A 20,707-nucleotide genomic window follows, 5' to 3' on the forward strand; every position below is an offset into this window, starting at 1 on the left:
CAACTTATAGTTTTGACTTTGGATTTTTTAATGTTGCCATCTTGAAAAAAACTGTAACTTTTTCATTCAGCTTTATTTTTGTAAATTATCTGTTTGATCTCTATGATCTAGTTCCTTCATATTAAAATGCTATCTATCCCATTGGATAAATATATTCTTCAATTGTGGGAATTCAGCAAGTTTTGTTTGTTTTTAGTTTTTTGTAATTATAAGCCACTCCACAAGAAACATCTTTGTACCGAGATCTTGGTGCTTGTAAGCAAGAGGTTTTTTTTTTTTTTTTTTTTTTTTTTTTTTTTGTATATCTGGGTGCCAAGTTTGCACCCAGAAGCCAATCCATGGGCTATAGAGTATGGGCATTTTCATCAAATGTAGTTGCACCACTTTGCATTCCTACTAACAGATTATAAGAGTTCTTTAGAGTCTTGTGTTGTGTTGTTTACTCATGTGTTTCCTCTTGTTATGTAATGAAATATATTTAAGAAATTGTAGTGTTTTTTTGAAATTTATTTATCTATATGAAAGAAAGCATGAGTGGGTTGGGGGTGGGATGGGGTAGGGGGAGGGGAAGAGGGAGAGGGAGAGGAGAGAGAATCTCAAGCAGACTACATGCCCAGCATGGAGCCTGATGCAGGGCTCAATTTCTTGACACTGAGATCATGACCTCACTGAAACCAAGAGTCTGTTGCTCAATTGCCTGAGCCACCCAGGTGCCCCTAGAAATCGGTTCTTTTATTGCCTTAGTTGTCAGGACACTCATAGTTGTATTTTATGATATATCATAGCAACCATAGTTAACTCAGGATTTTTGATAAAACTATATATTTCATGGCTCTTAATCTCTCATCTTTGTTTTAATTATTTAATAATTTAATAATAGTTTAATTATTTAATAGATAAAAAGTTACTTGGAAGTTGTATGAACATCGCTAATGAATATTTATAACAGCAAATTGACAGGAGGAAGCGTGAAATTTGCAGTAGTAAATATTGAGTTAAACTATAAACAAACTTCATTGACTAGATCTTTTTTACAGAAACTTAAACAAATTTTAAGAGTAATATCTTGCATCTCGCCACCTAAATTGAAAGGTATAGTTTGACCTGTACAACTTATACAAAAAAAAAAATCACAGCTTAAAAATTATTTGTAATATTTGTATGTATGTGATCTTTTTTCCAAAATCACTGTTTTCATTACTGGAGTATAACAATAGCTGATGGTGCTTTTTAACTATAAGTCTCCTTGCTTACTTTGCAAGATGATATATAAATATTGCCTCATCCATCACCAGAATGACTTGTCTCCTAGATGAAAACCTGAGGGTGATGTGTAACTGTAATAAATTTGGGCAGCAAGAGAAGGGTTCCATTTCCAATTAAAACCACAGCCAGGAAGTTTCCATTTATACTGACAATATAGTACACTGTGGGTACATATTTTATACATTTGCTTGTTTGTTTGGGACAAATTGGCATGGTTTTAGGAATAGTAACTGTACTGTAAAGGAGTAGCTTTACACTTCTTTATGTCCTCCCAAGCAAGAGTCAATTGCCCCTTCTAGACAGGACGTTTCTGGGAACCGTGGGTCTTAGACATTTAGAACCAGGTATTCAGAAAACCAGTTCTCTAACTTGGGAAAGTGCATGCCTTTAGAGATATTTTATTGGATTCAAACAGTCTCTACAAGTTCTAACTTAATCAAGTTATTTCACTTTTTTGTTTTGAGGGACAGTAAAATAATGATGTACTTAGCAAAGTGCCTGGCACATAGGATATCCCAAGATATTAATCATCTTTATCGTTGTGATTATCATTTCTGTTGATAAAAAAAGTTAAAGGCATTATGATTCTCATTTTCTACTTTGAAGGGATCTTCTGAATGTTTTCCTTTTAGTTCCCATTTCTGTGAACTGTCTGGTCTTTCCTGATGTTACTAATGGTATCTAATAACTAACTGCTTATGAGGTTCTGGCTCTAAGCCAGGTATTTAAAATCAAAATAATTTCACAACTATGGTTTTAAAATAAATGATATGTATTCTAAATAACACAGTATTAAAATAATCATTCATGGATGCCGTGGCATTTGCATTGAGATTATAATGGATCAGTGTTTTAACAAATGCACTAGACAAGTCTAATGACAGCATGACTGTCTAAAAACAAAAAGGAAATGTCAATAAAATAAATAACTATATGAAAATAAAATTTTATTTTATTTTATTTTATTTTAAAGATAGCATGCGTGAACAGGAGGAAGGGCAGAGGGAGAGGAAGAGAAAGAATCTTGAGCAGGCTCCAAGCCCAGCGCAGAACCTGACACGGGGCTTGATCTCACAACCCTTAGATCATGACCTGAGCCAAAACCAAGAGTCAGATGCCCAACTTATTGAGCATCCCAGGTCCCTCTGAAAGCTCATTTTATTAATCAGCTACTGGAATGGGCACAATGTGTTGTCTCTTATGGATGTTTTGAAACAAAAGAGAGAAATGAAGTATGGGAAATGAAAATGCTGGATCCCAAATCAATTTTTGTGGTTGCTGTATTATCCACATTATCCCCTTCCTCAAAAGCCACCAGCAGATCTCTACCTCCAACCCAGTCCTGATCAACAAAATGAAACATTATTAATTGCAGCCTTATTTACAGTAGCCAAGATATGGAAGCAACGTAAATATCTAACACTGGGTAGATAAATGTGAGATATATAATGGAATGTTTTTCAGCCATAAAAAAGAATGAATCTTGTGATTTGTGACAACATAGATAAACCTTAGCGATCTTATACTAACAAAATGAGTGAAGCAGAGAAAGACAAATATCATATGATCTTTCTCACATGGAGAATCTAAAAGAGAAAGAAAAAAGAAAAAAAAAAGTCTGTAGAAATAGAGAATAGATTGCCAGAGACTAGGAATGGGGGAAGGGTAAAATGGATGAAGGGGGTCAACGGGTACATAAAACTATATACATAAATATACATTATAATGTATATTTATATTATAAATATAGTTAGTTGCATGGCAACTATAATGAATAATACTGTATCACATGCATGAAAGTTGCTAAGAGAGTAGATCTTAAAAGTTCTCACCACAAGAAAAAAAGTTCTGTAACTATGTACAGTGACAGATGTTAACTAGACTTATTGTGGTGATCCTTTTGCAGGATATATAAATATCGATTTATTATGTTGCACACCTGAAATTAATATAAGGTTATATGTCAATTATACATCTATTAAAAATAACATTATTAAGTGAAAGCTAGATCTGTAATTCGTACTTGCTCCCATCATATTTTAGTACACATGGTCCTTGGATACAGTGTGTTAAATTAGGGCAACCAGCAAGTTGTGTTACCAAAGCTATGGACTGCGAATTAGGAAGAGGTCCTGTTTCCAAGGAATTCATCCTTGCACCATGGCTTAAAAGGGAGAAAATAGGTTAGATGTTAGCCGCCGTCTACTACTTGGCATGGTTTCTCTGTGACAGGCACAACCTGCCCAGCTGTGTTTGCTAGTTTTGTGCGTTATGCAGATTTCACAGTTTTAATCTGATCTTGTTTGTTTGTTTGATCTCACACTGCATTTTGGAATGAACACCACACATTGGGGAATAAGCTGTTGCAAGCCATAGGGAAACTTTATTTTATGGTATTGGGTGACAGAAGTAACAAGTGTTAGTAATTTACCCAATTTATCAAATACTTATTGAGCATCTGTTATACACAAGGTACTGAGCTAGGGTTGTAAAGATGAGCAAGACAGACACCTTTTCCCAACCCTGTGAAGCTCATGAACAAAGGGAGGAAGAGACGCATGAGCCCAGGTTACCAATAATTACTACTGTGATGAATGTTCAAAGAAGAAATTAAAGTCCCTGTGAGGGCATGTAATCATAATGCTGGGGGTGATAGGAAAATAAAACTGATTCTTCTTCAAGAAAGTCTGGATGTTGTCAAGTGTTGGATTTGCTCAATGATGTTATACGTTTAGCTTATATATTCTTAGGCCTAATAAGCATAGAACTTTGTCATTGAAACTCCTACAGTAAAATGACGTCATCATCGCAAGACTAGAATTTTTTTTTAATTTTTTTTTTATTTATTTATGATAGTCACACAGAGAGAGAGAGAGAGAGGCAGAGACATAGGCAGAGGGAGAAGCAGGCTCCATGCACCGGGATCCCGATGTGGGATTCGATCCCGTGTCTCCAGGATCGTGCCCTGGGCCAAAGGCAGGCGCCAAACCGCTGTGCCACCCAGGGATCCCCGCAAGACTAGAAATTTAACCTCGGCCTCATTTCCTCGTATTTTTAGTACAGTTTAAACACAAGATTTTTTAGACTTGGAACTGCCACGTGGTAGTAGGCAGTTTTCTTTAATGATGCATTTAGCACTTTGTTTTGTAATTATTGGTCACTTGACTGCCTTCCACAGTGGATCAGAAACTTGAAGAACAGGGACAGAGCCTTGTTTTCTTTTATATCCCCAGCAATCAGTTTAGTGCCTGATACATAGGGGGCCCTTAATACATAACCATGGAGTGAAGCCTCTTTCTAACAGCGTGCTTTCCTAAATCTCTGCTCTGTCCATTTTTACTTTTTTTTTGTCCCTCAATCATCTTTTCTGCCATGTTGACTCGTCTTTCTACTGTCCTTGCTATTATATTTATGATATCAAAGTAGCCTCATTCAGAATCTGGCAGGAGATGACCCTTGGGGGATATTTTGTAGGAATATTTAGTATTTTAAATAGTGGCATTCCCTCCAGTTCATTCAGTACTGCCCTGTGGTGGGCAAAAATGGGAGCTAATGAACAAGCTAGCCTCTGCCTTCAAGAAGCTTTATAAAATAAACAGTTATTTCCAAAGAAGAGGAAAACAAGTGCTGTACAAGAGCTACATATAAAGAGCTGTGGGAACACAGAGGGAAGCAATTCATTCCAAACTCAGAGGGCTCAGTGGTAACTTCCTAGAGGAGATGGCCTTTGAGCGGAGCTATGAAGGAAGAGTAAACTGCTCTGAGAAGGAAGAAGAGAAGGGCATCACAGCGTAAGGAGACAAGCAAAGCCTTGTCTTTAGCTTTCCTTTTCAATAATTTCCTTTGTGGATCTGTCTCAACAGTAACAAATGTTATGACTGTACCACCCATGAATTAATCTAAATCCTGCTCAGCTGTCCTTACGTTTCTCAGGACATAATACTGTAACATCATTTCTTACACTTGGCTTATTCTCCCACTCTCTAAGATATCAATCATTAAGCACAATTATGTAGGTGAAGGCACTTTATAACATGCAAAGTACTATATAAAATAGGGGAAAGTGCTATACAAGGCACTATAACTCTTACTATGTTATTTGCAAGCTCAGTGATCACAAATCATAGGTACTTAACAGATGATGCAGAGATTCAATTCAATAAATATTTATTGAAGCCTAACCAAGTAATTTTGGACAGGTTACCTATTTAAGCCTTCAGAGATCCAGGTTATTTAGCCTGTTTTTTTAGCATGAAGATTGACATAATTAATTTTGAAACCCGTAAAATACAATATAAGAAAAAGTCACTATTAATACATACCAGACCGTTGGTTGGACTCAGGCCTTTGTCTACCAGAACCTTTGCTGGAGAGATGAGACTTACATATTTGAGATCTATAATAATACACAATAGGGCAGCCCGGGTGGCTCAGCGGTTTAGCACCTCCTTCAGCCCAGGGCCTGATCCTGGAGACCCGGGATTGAGTCCCACGTCGGGCTCCCTGCATGGAGCCTGCTTCTCCCTCTGCCTGTGTCTCTGCCTCTCCCCCCCCCCCCATGTTTCTCACAAATAAATAAATAAAATCTTTAAAAAATACATAACAATAGATGATTACATATCAAAGGCATGGATACTGTCATTAAGTATCCTGGGTTTGTGTCCTTTTTCAGATGTAGGAAGAGTCAGAAAGATCACAGTGAACATAGAATTCAAATACAAGCAACTTAACCTTGCTTATGTCCATAAGCTCTGAGATAGAGAGGGTCTTCCGTAATCCTAGCCCAAACCTCAGTGTTCCTTCTTCTCAAGTACTCATTTAAGACTCTATGACATGTTCACTGGCACACTGGGCTATTGGTTTTACCATTGTTTTCCAGTTAGAGACATTCATAAAACTGCTTAAATGCCTTTTTAAAATTTGCTTCACAATGTTCCAGAACAAATCTTCAGAACTTTATGAGTCTGCCTACAGCCATCCTTAAAGTGACATGAATTTATGCATGATCGCCGAGAAGAACTTTATTCTGAAGGAATCTATCTGTAAATGGATAGATCAGTGTTACATTTTTCCCAGTTTATCTAACATTTGCAAAATACAGTATTATTACATATAATTCATTATAATCAGTGTTAAATTCCTAAAGTGTCTGAAGTTAAAGTCCCAGGTTAATCATACTCAAAATTTATATTTGTATGAAAAATAACTTAAAAATGGTCTCATGCCTCTTGAGTAACGTTAATGCTCATATCCAGGTGGGAAAGCCCCATTTTGTAAATGCGAAAGCTGAGATTTGAAAAGGTGAATGACTTGCTCTAAGTCACAATAACTAATAAATAATCGCTGTTGAGTTATCACAGATTTGTAAAGTTAATAGTAATTTTTATTGAGCTTTCTCTACCAGGCATTGTATAAGTATGTAACGTGTAAATTTAATCTTTGATTGAAAGCTTGAGTAGATTTAGGAAGGATGTAAATATTTTGCCCTTGAGTTTTCATCAGAGTTTTTCAAAGCCATACTTCTTTTTCTTTTAATGGAAATATCTTTTGTTAGTTAAGTAAGCACTTGGCAGTAGAACTTTGCAGTCATTATTGATGCTCCTTAGCTTGGGTTGTCATAAAGCCTATGAAAGGCTTTCACAGAAATAATGCTGGAACAGATTCCTCTGGGCTCCGTAGGATCAGAGGCATTGGACTATTGACAAATTGATACCAGAAAAGAACTTTGAGATCTCTGGAGAAAGGGTAGCCTGCAATTTCACAGTATAACTAATGGGAGCTTTACTGTGAAAATAGAAGATTATGCATATAGTTGTAGTCTGAAATGAGGAAAGCAGTTCTTGAACATTGCTTCTGCTGGATTTTCTTTCCTTCTTTTCTTGAATGGAAGTCCACAATTATCATCGGAAATTATGGGTAAAGTTCTCATTTCCCTTTTAGACTAATGTCAAGGGGGAAAAAAGGCCTCAATACTAGATTCTAATATAAATAATTTTAGGAAGCTCTAAATTCATGTTTATAGTTTAGTAGTTACTAATCTAGAAAATAGATGTTCGGGAGATACATCCAATCTCTATGTTCAGGAGATAAATGCAAATCGTATTCCTCATTAATATTCTGGACAGTGTTAAATGTTTCTCTCTCTATAGAAACTTGCAGTATCTTTACTTTAACTTGACCACCTGCTTCCGCCTTCACCTGCTCATGAGCAGCTTTGCTCCCTTGAGGAAAATAGAAGTAGAACGACATTGAGGTGACATCTGCCAGGGTCAAAAATAAACTCAGTAGTAAACCTATTTTAAAATCATTCTCTTTTGAATTTCAGCCTGGATGAATATAAGAATAAGCACATTATATAATCCCCCCCCCCATATTTATAGCAATATCTTTGCTCTCTGTACTGTCTCCCTGAATCCTCCAATCTTGGTACAGGTCTGTCAGTCTCTCAACCATAGGAGGGGTGATTGTAGAAACGACCAACAACAAAATCGTTAGAAATATCTTAAATACAAAATTAACCAAATGAACTAATTTTAAAGACGAATCATGTTTTTGCTAGCTCAAACTTGCCAAAACCATCATGAGGTCCTCCATATATTCAGGCAGACCTTTCTTCCTTCCAAACCCATACCCACATTTATTGGTATAGCAAAAATAAAATTAACCATTTCAGAGAATTTGATCTAGACGTGTATTCTTTGACCCCGTAGTTTATGTATCAACTCTGTTTTCTTGGGTTGGGTAGATTTCATAGAGTATTTTAGAGCTTTTAATTAAAGTATAATTCATGTACATTGTCATATTAGTTTCAGGTGTACAATATTATTCAACAAGTCTATATATTTCTCAATATACATCAAGATAAGTGTACTTTTAATCCCTTATATCTATTTTGCCCATCTCCCACCCACCTGCCCTCTAGCAACCACAGTTTATCTTCTGTGTTTGAGTCTGGCTTTTGTTTATTATTTTTCCTTTTGTTGTTTTTTAATTTCCACAGTGTGTGTAATCATATGGTATTCATCTTTGTCTAACATGTCTCAGCATTATACCCTATAAGTCCATCCATGTTTTGTAAATGGAAGATTTCATTCTTTATTATGGCTAAATAATATTCCATTAATATATATATATATATATATAATATTCCATGCACACACACACACATACCACTTTTTTATACACATCACATCTTTATTCATCTATCAATAGATGCCCTGGTTACTTTCATATTGTAAATTTTTTATTGTAAATTTAAACAGCTATTGTAAATAATGCTACAATAAACATAGGAGAGCATATATCTTTTTGAATTAGTGTCCTCATTGTTTTTTGGGTTGTTTTTTTGGGGGTTGGCTAAATACCCAGTAGTAGAATTATTGGATTATATAATAGTTCTATTTTTAATTTTTTGAGGAACTTCCAAACTGGTTTTCGCATTGGCTATGCTAATTTGCATTCCCACCAATAATGCTTGAGGGTTCCTTTTTCTACACATCCTCACCAATACTTGTTGTTTCTTGTGTTGTTTTTTTATTTTAGCCATTCTGACAGACGTAAAGTGATTTGTCATTGTGGTTTTAATTTGCATTTTCCTGATGATTAGTGATGTCGAACATCTTTTCATGTGGCTATTGGCCATCTGTATGTCTTTGGAAAAATGTCTATTCAAGTCTCTGCCCATTTTAAATTGGAATTTGTGTATGTCTCTGTTGAATTGTGTAGGTTCTTTATGCATTTTGGATATTAACCCCTTATCAGATGTATCATTTGCAAATATATTTCCCAATTCAGTAGGTTGTCTTTTTGTTTTGTTGATAGTTTCCTTTGCTGTGCAAAAGCTTTTATTTTAGTGTAGTCCCAGTAGTTTAAATTTGCTTTTGTTTCCCTTGCCTAAGGAGACATACCTAGAAAATGTTTCTATGGACAATGTCAAAGAAACACCACTCAATTTTTCCTAAGTTTTATGGTCTCAGGTCTCACATTTACATCTTTAATCTGTTATGAGTTTATTTTTGCATATGGTATGAGAAAATATGTCTAGTTTCATTCTTTTGCATGCAACTGTCCAGTTTTCCCAGTAACATTTGACACTGTCTTTTCTCCATTGTATACTTTTGCTTCCTTTCTTATAGATTAACTTACCGTAAGACTGGTTTTTTCCGGGACCTCTCTATTCTGTTCCATTGATCTATGTGTCAAAAATGTGTGATTTTTGTACCATTACCATACTGTTGTGATTACTACAGATTTGTAGTGTCTGTTGAATATTTTTTTTCTTTATTTATTTATGATAGTCACACACACAGAGAGAGAGAGAGGCAGAGACACAGGCAGAGGGAGAAACAGGCTCCATGCACCGGGAGCCCGACGTGGGATTCGATCCCGGGTCTCCAGGATCGCGCCCTGGGCCAAAGGCAGGTGCCAAACCACTGCGCCACCCAGGGATCCCTGTAGTGTCTGTTGAAGTCTTGAACTGTGATAATTCCAGCTTTGTTCTTTCCCAAAATTGCTTTGGCTATTCATGGTTCTTTGTGGTTCCATATAAATTTTAGGATTATTTGTTCTGGTTCTATGAAAAATGTGGAATTTTGATAGAGATTACATTAAATCTGTAGATTGCTTTGTGTAGTATGGATGTTTTAATAATATTTATTCTCCCAATCCATGAGTATGAAATATATTTGCATTTGTTTGTGTCATCTATAGTTTATTTCATCAGTGTTTCATAGTTTTCAGAATATAGTTCTTTTTCACATTTTTGGTTAAGTTTCTTCCTAGGATTCTTTGGTGTTACTGTAAGTGGGATGTTTTCTTAATTTCTCTTTCTGCTTCTTCAGTATTGATGTATGAAAATGCAACAGATTTCTCTACATTAATTTTGCATCTTGCAAAACTTTACTGATTTCACTTATCAGTTCTTTTCAGTGGAGTCTTTTGGGTTTTTTATATAGAGTATCATGTCATCTGCAAATAGTGAAAGTTTTATTCCTTTTTTTTTTTTTTTTTTTTACCAATTTGGATGTCTTTAACTTTTTTTTCCCTATCTGATTGCTGTGGTTAGGACTTCCAGTACAGTGTTGAATAAAAGTGGCCAAAGTTGACTTGTCTTGTTCCTAATTTTAGAGGAAAATCTCTCAGTCTTTCACCATTCAATATGTTAGCTGTGGGCTTTACATATATGGCCTTTATTATGTTGAGATATGTTCCCTCTAAACCTACTCTATTGCAAATGTTTATCGTGAATAGATGTTGTGTTTTATCAAATGCTTTTTCTGCATCTGTTAAAATGATCATATGGTTTTTCTCCTTTCTCTTATTAATGTGATGTAACACATTGATTTGAAAGTATTGAACCATGCTATATCCCTGGAATGAATCCCACTCGATTGTGGTGAATGATTTTTTTTAATGTATTGTTGGATTTGGCTTGCTAATATTTTGTTCAGGATATTTGCCCCTGTGTTCATCAGCAATATTGTTCTCTATTTTTCTTTTATTGCAGTGTCTTTATTTGGTTTTAGTATCACAGTAATGCTGGCTTCATAGAACAAATTTTGAGGTTTTCCTTCCTCTTCTATTTTTTGAACAGTTTGAGAAAAGTAGGTATTAAGTCTTTAAATGCCAGGACAGTGAACCTATGAAGCCACCTGGTCTTAGACTTTTATTTGTTGGGAGGTTTTTTTTTATTATTATAGACTCAGTCTCATTGCAGTGATCAGTCTGTTCTATTTCCTCCTGTTCGGTTTTGGAAGATTATATATTTCTAGGCATTTATCCATTTCCTCTAAATTGTCCAATTTGTTGACATACAATTTTTCATAATATTTTATTATCCTTTGTATTTCTGTGATATCAGCTATTTTTTCCTCTTCCATTTCTGATTTTATTTGAGTTCTTTCTCTCTCTCTCTCCCTCCTTCCCTCCTTCTCCTTTTGATGAGTGTGGCTAAAAGTTTATCAATTTTATTTATCTTTTCAAAGAACCGGATTCTGTTTTCATTGTTTTTATAGTTTCTATTTCATTTGTTTCTGCTCTAATCTTTATTATTTCCCTCCTTCTACTAGTTCTGGATTTTGTTTGTTCTTTTTCTAGCTCCTTTAGGTGTAAGGTTATGTTGTTTGAAATTTTTCTTGCTTCTTGAAAAGGCCTGTAATGCTGTAATCTTACTTCTTAGAAACGCCTTTGCTGTGTCCCAAAGGTTTTGGACCATTGTGTTTTCATTTTAATTTGTCTCTATGTATTTTTTTTTTTTTTTGGTGGGGAGACAGTTCTGTTTATTGTCAATGAGGAAACAAAGTGTGGAGGTGCTCTATATAAGTGGTGATGAGATACAAAAGAGGGGTAGGTTGGAGAGAAAGTATAATACACAGCATTATTCTGAGTGAGCCCCAGCTCTTCATTCTAACACTTGAACCAGGAAAAGAGAGCCATCATTTTTCACTAAGGCTGCAGAAGCATAGAAACCTGACTCAATTTATCAGCTCCTACAGGGTAGGCAGAGAAAGAGACTATTCTAATACATCTTGAATACATCTTACATCACACAATGGTGATGTAAGAGGCCAGTTGTGGTTTGTTGGGAGTCCTCAAGTCCAGAGCATAATGAGTGCTGAGGACGGTCCACAGTTGCAGTGGTGGCTGGTCCCAGCTCCTTAGGTTCTGGGCTTCTCTTGATTCTCAATGATAAATTGGTCAGTCAAATACAGTTGCCAATGTGGACCTGTCAATGAACTATTCCAAGGTCTCTTTTGGCTTTTTTCACTAAGGTTTGAATTTCTGCAGTATCCTTTACTTTTTATTTTCTCTGAAGCCATGTCTTATCCCCCTGACAGCATAAATTCTGCAACTGTAGGTGGTGAAATGCTTGTTCTCTCTCAGCATTGCCTAGTACAGATCTAATACTTGTGTGCAGATGGAGGCTGCCATTTTGGAAGAAAAATAAATAAAGAAATGGATCCTCTTTGAGGTGGTCCGAGTTTAACCTAACTCACAAAACTTCAGTCTATGTAACACCATAAATGAAATGAAATAAAAAGAAACGGGGCTCAGTTTTTATAGCAGGCAGGGCCTCAGCCTTGGTGAGGACTGATCCTCCATGAATTGTTTTATTTCTTTTTTGATTTCTTGGTTGATACATTCATTGTTTAGTAGCATGTTATTTAGTCTCCATGTATTTGTATTCTTTCCAGATTTTTTTCCAGAGTTTCTTGAAATGTGGTGAGATTGTCTTTATAATAATGGAATCTTAAGGGGTGTACATTTCTGTAAGGTCTTTCCTTCCTGGAAGAAGGCAAGTTTATAACTGAGCAGGAATCTATGATAATTTAAATGGAGCAAATACTAGTTCTGACGGGATTGGCCCTTGGGCAAACTAACTGGGGGTAGGAACAGTTCCAATTGCTGCTTATTCTTTTGCCTGGTCCTTATGACCATCCTTCATAGGATTCACCCTCTTAGTGCCTAAAGTGAGAATTGGGAACCTCTAAGAGATAAGGTCTTAATAGAAATAGTTTATGCTGCTACCTCTTCTATAAATATCTACATTTTTATAGGATCACATAAAGAAGTGAATTACTATCTAATAAAATTTTAAATGGTGAGCTGTCCATTTTAGGTCAAGGAGTACTTTTTACTCTCTCTTCTTTCTGATACAACACCCAAGCCACTTTATAATAGCCTGTTGTATCAAAGTCCAACCGGAGAAGCAGAACTAGTAGTAGATATATATTAAGAAAAGTATTACAAAGAATTGGTCTATGTGATTATAGAGGCTGGCTAAGCAAGTTGGGAATTATAAGGCAGACTGTCAGAAAGGGCAGACTTGAACTCTCAGGCATGTTCTGAAGTTACTTTCCATAGACACAACTTCTTCAGGAAAGCTTTGCCTCTGGTCTTACAGCCTTTCCGCTGACTGAATTAGGCCCATCCAGACTATCTAGAATAATTCCCTTACTTAAAAGTCAACTGATGGTGGACTTTAATCACATCTATAAAGTACCTCCATTAGCAACATCTAAATTAATGTTTGAATAACTGGTGACTGTAGCTTAGTGAGTTGACACTTCAAAAAGACTATTACATTTGCTTTTTAAGAAAACTGTTTCCAAAGCATTTAGCTATTTAGATTTCTTAGGTAAAAATATACTCTAAGATATAAAAAAAAGTACATTAAAGGGATATTGGAGCCTAGAGAACATAAATAAATCATTTCTCTTTTTTGGGGTGCTTTCTCTTTTGGGGGCCATGTCTATGTCATAACTCAAAAATTCAAGTTAATGACAAATTTCAGTACCCATGCAACATTATATTTATCTTTATGATCATCTTCTATGATAATTTAATAGGATAATTTAGCAGCCTTAATGAATGACAAATCAACTAATTACAAGCAAAAATTATTGTTACTGATGATGTTGGTAAAAAAGTAATTACTTAAATGGCAGATAGAGTATCATTAAGGTTAATAACCAGATACAAATTGAACATAATTATTGATGCTGAAAATCAAAACCAGTTGGAAATGAATTAATTGGATGTACCATTTGCTATTATTTATGTTTTGTTTTAAAAACAGCTATTATAGGTCAGGTTTAGAAAACAAATTATAGTTTATCAAGTAACCTTTGCTGACCCCAAAATAAAATAATAAGCAACTGTTTTTCACATTATGAAATATACCTAGGCTCTTAATTCCTATTTCTTTTTTCTTGGAATTTTTTAATAAGAATAGATAATTAATAATGGGACCATTATTACTTGTTGCATCATACAAATATTGAGTGTCTTCACCCACATTTTAACAAGACAAAATTTCATTATGTTGAAATGTAACCTTTCGTATGTGAATAAAGTCAGATTGACTGGTCTTATTTTGTCAGTTTAAAACCAGATACATTTTTTAGCATGACATTTCTGTATTTTCAAATCAATACCATACTCTGTGCCCTTTTTAATATTTAAAAATATAAATGGCTGAGTTATTGATGTTTGAAAATGCTCAGCAAATATTTAAATTTTTTTTTCTCATTATGTACATGTTTAACTACACCACTTCCTAATTTTCTCTATCCGTTCTGTACCAGCTCAGAGTTTTGGACTTAGATTCCTTCTATCTTGTAGCAAACACCTCTTTCTCTTCCCTACTGGGCTTTCACAGTCTTCTCAAAATCATTGGCAGAAGGCCCTAAAAGGAGGTTTGAGATTTGGGATTAAGTTTTTTCTTCCCTCAAGGTATCTGTCTGCCTCAAAGACGCTGGGTTGGTTTTGAGTCTCTGTACCTTGCTTTGGTCTGCCATTGTGTGCCCTAGCAGGGCTGTTCTCTGGCTGTTCTTTGCCAAGCTTCTGTGGGACTCTGCAACTGCCGTAGTGCTCAGCGTTAGTCACTACACACCTGCTGCGTCTATCACTTTAAACTCCATTACCCTGCCCCTCATAGACAAAAGTGACCACCCGCCCTCTGAAGACTACAGTATTTCCAGAGACTCTAACGTGACAGTGATTAACCTTGTCCAAGCCAGTATGGTTACCCAAGGCTGACTATACTCATCACTGATTTTCTAGTCTCACATTCACATAGGGACATAGAAATACTTGTATCAACAGCCTGGATTTTTCTGGGGAAGTGGATAAGGGAGGGGAAATGGTGAATGAGAGACCCAAGACTCTTTAGAACCAGATTTAACTTATTCTTCAGTCTCTTGCTTTCCTTCCTTTACCAACTTGACAATCTAATATACATGCTATTTATTTGCTTTAGTGGTTATATGTTCTTTAGATAGCCATGTGACTGCTCAGCAAGAATTTTGCGTGTTTAATTCTCAGACAATTATGTGGTAGGTATTATTTTCCTTATTTGCATCTTGAGAACACTGAGACTCCAAGAAGTCAAATAGCTTTGTGTGTCATCACAAAGCTAGTACAGACTGAGGTGGGATTCATCCCTAATTCCAAAACCTATATTCTTCCAAGAGAATTCTTGGAGACTTTGCAATAATATATTAAAAGCTAACTTATAATGAATGATGACTGTTTTTGTAAGAACTTTTAATGTGCTAACTCATAACAGCTCCAATAATTAGGTAATATGTTAGCTCCATTTTTCAAATGAGGAGGGTGAAGCAGAGAGAAGTTATGTTATTGCCCAAAGCCACACAATTAGCAAAAATCTTGGCAGTCTGGTTTAAACTTTTATGTTTAAGTTGTATGCTCTGGCATAATTAATGAAGTCAAAATTCCAGAATCCAAGACTTAAAATTGTTTTGACTATACTGTCACTAGGAAAGAAAAGTGACCAGGTATTTGGTTCAGCCATTCTTCGTGACAACCATTGGCTTTGCTTTTAACACTTGTCTTAAGAGGAAATGGAATTTTTGTAAAATCAATTTGATTAAGGGTTTGCCTTAAATTATAGACTGCTTTTTCCATATCCTCTCACTGGGGATCTCATAAACATAAATTCACTAGTTGATGCTTAAAAACAAACCAAAAAAACCCAAAAAACAAAACAAAAGAACCCACAAACAAACAAAAAAACTAGCATTTTAAAAAGCAATAGGTCCTTGATAGAATATTTATGGTATGTGAAAATAATTTTTCTTGAAAACTCTTAAACCAGAGAACTTGGTAGTATCTTTCTTCAATCAATATGCTATGAACTTGACTTTTGAGAACAGCTGACTTTCTAGAGAAATCACTCATTCAGTAGAGAAGACTTTCCTGTTTCCAGATTGGTATGAAATTGGTATAGGAGAGCTCAGTAATAAATTAACTGGTCCACAAGAACATCATAATGGCTCTGTAGTAGGAATTGAAATTATACTTCACTTCTAAGCCACTATATGATATTTATCAAAGAATAAAAGTAGAAATGCTTCAAAGATTTACTGAGATATATCCAGCCAGGATGCTTTTTTTCCAGTGCACCTTAAAAAATCTTCTCAAATTCACTATTCTAAGAGTCTTATCCATTTTCTATTTTGTTCCTTTACCCCCCTATGCTCTTTTATTTTATTTTTCTAAAATTGGATACAGTATAGTCTAAAATACAGAAAGACTTGGGATTCTTTAGAAATACTAATTTCCAAGCCCTGGTTGAAAGGGATTGGTGTTTCTCTTTTTCAGTAATAGGTAAATTAAATATCCTATACTTCTGTTTATTTGTTTTTCTTTGCTTGTTTGTTTGTTTGAGTCAGTGTTTCTTTGACAACAAAATATGACCTGCAACACTGCTTTTCCTGAAACCCACATCTTTCAGTAATGCTCCTGCACACCTGCTACCTTGGGAGTAAAGGTTTTATAGCTCTCTGGATGTTAAGGAAGACCATACCTACCTAGTGAAAGTAGTATGAGGTGTTTAAGTTTATTTAGAGCAATGAGATAAAATGAGAAAACAATCATAGCCTTTATTCTTGCCCCCCATTCTAAGATAGATAAGCAAATCTTAAGCATCAAAAGACTTCATTTTCAGATTGTTTATTCTTAGTCCTGGAAGAGAGATTTGAGTTTTAGAATTCCATTTCTGTAGAAATTAAATCCCATTTTAATTCCTTCAGAATTTTCTCATCTTGATGAATCAGTGTATTACACTAGTCAATACTACTGTTAGGGGAGGAAAGTTGAGTCCTGTTCAGGATTAATGTGGCATAAAAAGTAGTATGTACCATTTCTCACTGCAGAAGGATGTCAGGGTTGTTTTTATTTGATCTTGAGATTTCAGTGTTCTAAACAAACAATAATTTTAATGCAATCCCTTCAATAATATATAGATCTATATTTGAATCATCTCTATCTACTTAATGATGGCATTTATTGAGTGTTTCATGCTACATTTTCTGTTCTTTATAATAACTCTGTAAGGTGCCTATCACTTTCCTCAACTTATAAATGAATAAAAGGATCAAAGAAGTTCAGTAACTTGTCCAGGGACACACTGCTGCTGTTTGAGCTGAATTCCCTGAATTTCTACTGTGGAATCCAGCAATTTCATTGGATGTTTGCCTTTAGTTTTTTGTACTAAAATATATGTCTTCTTGCTTATTTTCTTAATTCTTTGCTTTTTCATCTCTCTCCTTTTCTGACCTTTCTTAGAAGGATTTTTGTTTTGCTGCAGATGCCATAGTGAGCTATATTCTATTTTTATTGCTAAAGCTTTCCTTGACCACCCCCTTGCTCCTGTCCTTGGCTGATTTTTATGGCCTTCCAAAGTGTTCCCAAAACATCCTGTCTATGCTGTGATAGCACTTACTACACTATACTGTGATCTCCTATTTGTTTATGTAGTCACCTAATAGAGCAAGGACCTCACTCTCTGCAGGGGTGTTTGTAAGAAATGCCAATGTTTGAATCCTACAGAAGTTATTATACTAGCTTGGACCTTCACTGCCAAAAATTAATGGCTAACTGTGACTCAAAGCCAAATATATGATTCCAAACACTGTTTTCTTAACCATTATATTCTGCTGCTTTGCAGATATTTTTGAAAAATGTAAATACTAAAAATCAATCATTTAAATGAATATAGATATTCTGTTTTGCAACAAGCTTTTTATTTTTAATTTTGTATTTAATATTTCTATTAATTAGAAACTTGTACAGTATAGGTGAAATGGAAGTAAATTTAAGCCTATTTCCCTTGAAGTGACTAAGTTTCATAGAAGATGCTTTCACAAAATAAAAAGCAGATGATACTTTCACAAAATAAAAAGCACTTGAAAAAATATATATATTGAAAAATATATTAAACATATTAAAACAATATTTTTAAAAAAGAAATGCCAGTGTTTGGGACCTGCCTTTGGAGGTGAAGTTCACAGATTGTTTGATTGCTCAAGTAGTTTTAATACAAATTCAGAGTCGAGAATGAAATATTAGCCTATACATATTTCAAGGGCAAGGATAATTCAGCCATATTTATGGAATTTAGTACCATCCCTGATATGTAACAGATACTTAATAAATAGCGGTTGCTTGAATGAGTGAATGAATGAACTTCAAAATGATGACCTATGTTGTTACAATATAAATAGTTTATTTATTTCCTTGATTAATGTATGGTTGATGAATGCACGAATGCTGGAATACCATTAAGTAATCAAGAGCATTTATAATACTAACTTTCAATTCAGCTAGTGCTTTCTGAATTTTGCAACTAAACTGTTACTTGTCCGGCAGTAGTTCTAGGATGCTTCATTAAAAACTCTAAACTCAAGAAGAAGCAGTTTATTGGGATGAATGAAGTATAGCAATACTGCAAGCAGAATATAAGGTTTCTTTTTGAGTCCATCCTGGGTTTTTGAAGGATCTTTACATACTGATATGTTATATCCTGCTCAGTTTGTGTTGGAAAGCAAAAGGCATTATAGAATTCAGCAATCTGCCAAGGGATCCTGGCACTAGCACATACCCGGCTACTGCCTTGGGCAACTTAATAGGAGAAATTGATTGTTACCCTAGGTAGCCATCAGGATATTACTAGATTTCTTAGAGCTGTAAGAACATTAAGTGGGGTTTTCAGAACTGTAATATATCCTTTAGGTCTCATTTCAATGGCAATCAATGCTCAGAGTCCCCCTTTCAAAGCACTAGAAAACATACTGGTATAATTAATGTCACTGATGTATTGTTTTTCCTTTTCCTTTCTGTTTGTTGTGTGTTTTTTTTTTTTTTTGTCCTAAGAGAGTTAGCCAAGTTACAAGACAGATGTCTTCTATGAAAAACTATTACGTAATTTGAAACAAAACGCCAGTCTCTAATTATAGTGAGGTACTGGGGGACATTGAGTAAATTTGCTTGAATGAGATCAATCATAGAAATTCTCTAGGGCACCATATTTCAACTTGGCATGCAAATTCCAAACTCATTTACAATAGGCATGGTGAGAACCACAAGAAGTTCTAAGGCCAGTTGGGAAAGATTCATAACTTTGTCAGTTGGTTATGTTCTGCATAGGATCATAAGTAATTCTAGTGTTGACAAGTACAGATTCTTGCTGGGAGCAGTTTGGAATTAAATTCAGCAATTCAGGACAAATCAATAGCTACTTATTGAGGACCCTCTATTTTCAAGGCCAGGCATTGAGAGAGAAAGGAAGTTGAGGAAGACAAGGTTCCTACCCTCAAAGAACTTTCTGTGGCATTAGAAAGCTGCAGCTTTTGATTCTAAAATAAAGCCTTGGTGCAAAGAAACTAATGGCTTATAGAGTAGCATGATGGTAGGGGAGATTGATTTAGGGGAAGTCAAATGGTTGCCCATTCCCTGTGGATACTCTCTTTCCCCATTAACTGGAGTCAGCAACTTATTTGATACGGGAGATACTGGAGTCCCTCCTTATCTGTGGGGGGATATGTTCCAAGACCTCCAGTGGATACCTAAAACCATAGATAGCACTGAACCCAATGGTTTTTCCTAAACATATGTAGCTATGATAAAGTTAAATTTATAAATTAGTAACAGTAAGAGATTAACAATAATTCAAATAAAATAGAACAATTACAATATACCATAATAAAAGTTACGTGAATGTGTTTTTTCTCTCTCAAAATATCTTATTATACTGTACTTACCTTCATTCTTGTGATCAAGAGAGATGATAAAATGCCTATGTGATGAGATGAAGTGAGGGGAATGTCGTAGACATCGTGACATAGCATTAGGCTACTGTTGACCTTCTGATGATATGTCAGAAGGGAGACGGCATCTGCTTCCAAACTGCAGTTGGCCAAGGGTAACCAAAACCTCAGAAAGCAAAACCATCCCCCAACCAACCCCCCTTCTGGTAACCATCAGTTCTCTATTCTTAAGAGTCTGTTTATTTCTTGTGATAAGAACTTTGAGATCCATTTTATAAGCAACTTCTGAATATACAACACAGTATTACTAACTATAGTTACACGCTGCGCATTAGATCTTGTGAGTTTTTGCTTTGTTTCTTGCATTATATATATATATTTCACCATATCCTCACATTTATCATGCTGCTCTCTTACATGCCCAAGTCATGCTTAGCACTTCTTTTCGTTGTTTTCCTAGATTGACCCACAGTATCCTAAATTCCATATTTTTGTAATTTTTGTTTTATCTTCATTTTGCTAGAGTATAGGTTCGAATAACTAGCAAATAAAAAGTGTATTGTGTGTTTAAAACTTTCCCTCTTCTAACTTCACTGTGATTGATAGGTTGACCATAAAACTCTAAGTTAAAAATATTTTTGTTTATAATTCTAAGGGCATAGTTAGAACCAGGGCTGCTGAAAGGGATACTTTTTTTTTTTTTCTTTTCTTCACATATTTTTTCTCTCTTGTATTTGGTGGCACTAAGTTAGGCCATGATAACATACAATACCCAAAGTCTCAGTAGGTTGTCACATGTTAGCTGTGATATCTCTGTCTTGGCCTCATTTGTCTTCTAAGTATGGGATTTACATTAAAGAAGTAGTCACTTC

The 20,707-nt window shown here is 35.2% G+C and overlaps 1 protein-coding gene and 1 pseudogene across 1 annotated transcript in view; one reads left to right on the top strand and one right to left on the bottom strand.

Moving 5' to 3' along the window:
* Nucleotides 1-20,707, top strand: part of NTNG1 (netrin G1) — a 298,389-nt gene that overhangs the window by 12,583 nt on the left and 265,099 nt on the right. The window lies entirely within an intron of this gene.
* Nucleotides 11,922-12,195, bottom strand: LOC129519775 (LYR motif-containing protein 4-like; annotated as a pseudogene).

Source organism: Nyctereutes procyonoides, unplaced genomic scaffold, assembly GCF_905146905.1.
Source record: "Nyctereutes procyonoides isolate TBG_1078 unplaced genomic scaffold, NYPRO_anot_genome, whole genome shotgun sequence".
Taxonomy (NCBI): Eukaryota; Metazoa; Chordata; class Mammalia; order Carnivora; family Canidae; genus Nyctereutes; species Nyctereutes procyonoides.